Source organism: Cervus canadensis, chromosome 31, assembly GCF_019320065.1.
Source record: "Cervus canadensis isolate Bull #8, Minnesota chromosome 31, ASM1932006v1, whole genome shotgun sequence".
NCBI lineage: Eukaryota > Metazoa > Chordata > Mammalia > Artiodactyla > Cervidae > Cervus > Cervus canadensis.
Window position 1 is genome coordinate 54,318 of NC_057416.1, and position 5,033 is coordinate 59,350.

A 5,033-nucleotide genomic window follows, 5' to 3' on the forward strand; every position below is an offset into this window, starting at 1 on the left:
TACAATACCTATGATGCTGGAATTTTGTATACATGATGTACTATATTTTAATGCAAGATATTCTGTCTTCCTTAACAAATATCCTGAATACTGAGTGTGTTGGAATTCCTGCCTGCAGCAAATCCCTTCAAATCCAAAGCAGGCAGCACTGAAATCTGAGAATGGCCTATTGATCAGTGAAGATTTATCTTTGCAATATGGTCACCATAAAATAAACATGAGTGAAGTCCTTAATACACAAAGTGAAAGATTATCTGCAATAGATGTTCTGGAGATAACAGTATGATATGCTTCTATACACAATTCACAGCCAAACACAATAACTCAGAAGTAACTGAATTCATCCTCTTGGACTCACAGACAGCCCTGAGCTTGAAGCCCTTCTTTTTGTGATCTTTTTAGTGATCTACTTAATTAGTGTCATGGGTAATCTTGGATTAATCATGCTAATTCGTGTCAGTCCTCAGCTTCACACAGCTATGTATTATTTCCTTAGCTTCTGTTGACTTTTGCTATACTTCTTCGGTCACTCCTAACACTCTGGTGAACTTCCTCCAAGAAACTAAAAGAATATGCTTACCTGCTTGTGCCACTCAGTTGTTTTGCTTTATCATGTTTGTGGTTTGTGAATTTGATATGCTCTCAGTCATAGCTTATGACGGGTATGTGGCCATTTGTAATTCTTTACTCTATACCATTGTCATGAACAAAAGGATCTGTATTCAGATGGTGTTCAGCACATTTCTATATAGCTTTTCTGTGGGCCTCCTACAAGCAGTTCTTACATTCCACTTATCTTTCTGTCATTCAGACATAATAAATCATTTCTACTGTGATGATGTCCCCTTGGTCGCCCTGGCCTGTCATGAAACCCATTACAAATATATCAAAAAGCTGTTACTGTTCACACTTGCTGGGTTCAATATCTTTTTCGCTCTTTTTATCATCCTTGTCTCCTATGTATTCATTCTATTTACTATTCTAAGGATTAAATCAGCTGAAGGCAGAAAAAAAGGCATTTTCTACTTGTGCTTCCCACTTGACTTCCATCACTATATTTTATGGTCTGATCATCTTCACGTATATGCAGCCAGAAACAAGCCATTCCATGGATACTGATAAAATATTTTCTGTATTCTACATCGTGGTGATTCCCATGCTAAATCCTCCCATATACAGCCTGAGGAACAAGGAAGTAAAAAAAATGCTTTGAAGAGAACTATGGAAAAGTGTATTCTACTATAATTTAAGTGACCTATGCTCTAACTGAAAGCCTTTACATTTAGGAGGCAAGAAAAAAAGTAATTAAACAAAAAACAAATAGTTTTTCTGCATGATCATACCTTTAGTAACATACTTTCTAACACTGCAATATTTAAAAAGTGAAAGTGATAGTGTTAATCCCAGTCCTGTCCGACTCTTTTCGACCCCATAGACTGTAGGCTGCCAGGCTGTTCTGCCTAAGGAATCCTTCAGGCAAGAATACTGGAGTGAGTTCCATTCCCTTCTCCCGTGGGTCTTCCTGATACTGGGATAGAACCAATCTTCCACATTGCCAGCAGATTCTTTACTATCTGAGCCACCAAGGGAAAGTTAATATTAATACAGAAGATACACTTATTTTCTAATTTTTTAAAATTATTTTGTAAATTATAGCTTTTGATAATGCTGAATATTCATTGGAAAGATTAATATTGAAGCTGAAGTTCCAAAATATTTTGGCCAACTGATGTGAAGAGCTGACTCACTGGAAAAGACCCTGATGCTTGAAAAGATTGAAGGCAGGAAGAGAAGGGGATGACAGAGGATGAGATGGTTGGATGGCATCACCAACTCAATGGATGTGAGTTTGAGCAAACTCCAGGAGATAATGAAGGACAGGGAAGCCTAGTGTACTGTAGTCTATGGGGTCACAAAGAGTTGGACATGGTTAATGATTGAACTACAACAGCCATATTGAAAGATATAAGATTGAAATAAATTCAGTTGCAAATAGTGGTTTAAATTTTGTTTTGTAGATCACTTAAAATCTCTCTCTTTTTCATAGTGGAATTTTGACTTGAATGCTTCAATTCACAAATCTTACATGGTGAAAAAATATCATATCTTCTTCAGATTATTAAAGCAGTTTTCAATTATTAGAATGGTATAAAATACACTCATGCATACACACATACACAAACACACACACACACAGAGTAAGAGGAATCTGAAAAGAACTGTTGATTCTGAAACTCTAACATGGACATTGACATCAACACTAACAGAAAATCTCGCTTAAAGAGACTGAAACAGTAACTTGAATTTTAACAAGGGAAGCATGTCCTTCTGCACAGAGTAAGATCTATAGATCCAATAATAAAGTTAATTTGCTGATTTTTACTGAAGTTCTTTGGTCTTTGAAGACTGTCCTTGTTTTGAGTAACATACATTTATGACTATATGAAAACAATTACACTGAATATGTAAACTGCCTTGGAGAATATAGCTATATTAACAAGACTAATGAGCACAATATATCTTTCCATTTATTTTGTCTTTAATTTTATTCATGAATGTCATAGTTTTCTGAGAAAAGCATCTTTCTTTGAAACTCTGAATTTATGTCAAAATAAAAAGTTAAATAAGTCCTCTAGCATTTGTTATATAATTTTAATTTAATGTTTTAGTTGAACAATATCTTTTAACACATTCTTGTTTTGATGTTCCAATTCATAATCCTTTGTAACTTTAAAAGGCTATAACTTCTTGCCAGTAATATCTAAAAACAATATATCTTTCCTTATGAAATTAAATAAAACGATTCATCCATCTTTCCTAAAGTTTAGTTTACCATAATTGCCTTTTGTTTTATAAGGGTTTATTACTAGGATTGTAGTTTTCATTTGTTACAAACTGTTACAAAACAATGTACCATAGTTTTTTAGAAAACTTTAAATTGCAATTTTGTATAATATTTTAAAATGTCTGTATATTTCTTAATAACTTTATGATCAGTCTTAAAATTGTAGCCACAGTAATGAACATATCAAGGCCTCTTCTCAAGTATTCAACTCTTTTAAGTTAGGAGGATAAATACATCTCTTTTAGACCCTAATGTTCATCGCAGCACTGTTTATAATAGCTAGACTCAATTTCATTATGTTGGGAGGTCAAGTACTTTGCAGGCATGACAGAGGAAAACCAACCTCTGTATCCACTGTATCATTTTTATTGTGCCTGAAGTGCCTCCTGGCCCAAGCAGAGAAGCCTCAAATCAGAGCCACCACCTGTCAGATTCCGGGGCACTTCCACAGATTCCACTGTGCCTGCATCACTGTGTACCAAGTGCTATGTACTCCTAAGACGGGGCTTCTCAAGTATGTTTCAAGATCTTATAGACCCATGGTGATGATCTGTAAAAGGTAATTCAAAGCTGAAATAAATTTTTAAAATGGTTTATGATACAGTCTCTTGCTTGAAGGCATAATTCCCATCAGTGCAAAAGGAACTGGCATAAGTTTACATTATTTATTTAATGAGGTAACACTGGTTTATAATATCACATAAGTTTCAAGTGTACAACATTATATTTCAACATCTGCATACACACAGTACAAGAAAAGGGAGAATACATATATATGCCTACATGTGTGCTCAGTTGTTTTGGTCATGTCTCTTTCTGACCCCCTGGACTATAGCCCACGAAGCTCCTCTATCCATCAGATTCTCCAGGCAAAAATACTGGAGTGGGTTGCCATTTCTTCCTCCAGAGGATCTTCCCAACGCAGGGATCAAATCCATGACAACTGCATCTCCTGCATTGCAGGGATAATCTTTACCTCTGGAATAGGCATCCCTCTCCAGTATTCTTACCTGGAAGATTCCATGGAAAGAGGAGCCTGGTGGATGACATTCCATGGGGTTGCAAAGAACCAGACACAACTGAGCATGCATACACACAATCACAAGATTCCAAAAAACAGGGTGAGGTCAATCTTCATATAAACCTCAAACATGTTCTTCAGGATCCAACCCAAGTCCCCCAAAATTTTCCCCAATTTGTAGTATATTTGAGAAAGGCAGATGCCTTTTCAGTGACCTTACCTCTTGCCTCATGGCATTAACCCAGTACATCAGGTTATGTTAGATTGCAGAGACTTCACCTTAATCCATTTGGAGAAAGTCTAAGGCAAATTTACCAGCAACCACTACTTGCTTCCACTGTCTGTGGCCACAGATCTCTCTGTATGCAACTTTCCATGTGGCAGGCTAAACAACTAGGCCATTGGCAACAGCCCAGGAACTAAAAATACAATAATAAATACATAGCAAGTTTTTTTTTTCTTTTTTTTTAAGGAATTCAGAATGTTGCACTTAAAAGAAGCTCCTGGCTAAGACTCCCTGGACACCAGCGTCTCCTTGAGGATGGGTGGGTCCTCCTTAACCCTGCAGACAGGGCAGCTTCAGGAGGCTGGTCATGCTCGGAGCTGATTGTTGGTTGTGGGCTCTGAGTATTGCCATTCCTCAGTCTGGAGGCCATCCCTTTCTCCCATGGGAGACCACTAGTGGACCAACGTGTGCTGGGCATGGCCTGGGAGATTCCAGCTGACAATCTGACATACTCTGTGCTGGGATATGGTCAGACTGTTGTCCAGGCTAACCTCGCAGACTCCTGGTACAGGCTCCTGAGGGACTCGTTGGTCGGGACGCTGTCTCCACTGGCCGTGAGTGTTCACCAGAGGCCTGGTGACAGCACATGCTCTTGGGTGCCTTTTCCAAACCTCAGTCAACTCCCAGCTCGTAGAATTTTGTTTCTCACTCTGCCTTGACTCTTTCCCTTTGTTTTATTACACAAATAATCTCACCCTATATCGCAGAAAGATTTTTTTCTTATTTGAGACAGAAAAGGATGGATTCAAATACATGATTATCTCTGATATCACAGGATGGGGAGCCTGATGAAAAAGAAAGGTGTGGAGAGCAGTATCTAACTCTGTATTTTGCTGTTTGACCAGTTACAGCTTTCCAGCTTTGCCACTTTGTCTCTTTTT

General features: G+C 37.8%; 1 pseudogene; it reads left to right on the forward strand.

Moving 5' to 3' along the window:
* Positions 1-282: 282 nt before the first annotated feature.
* LOC122432257 lies at positions 283-1,213 on the forward strand (annotated as a pseudogene).
* The last annotated feature ends 3,820 nt before the right edge of the window (positions 1,214-5,033 follow it).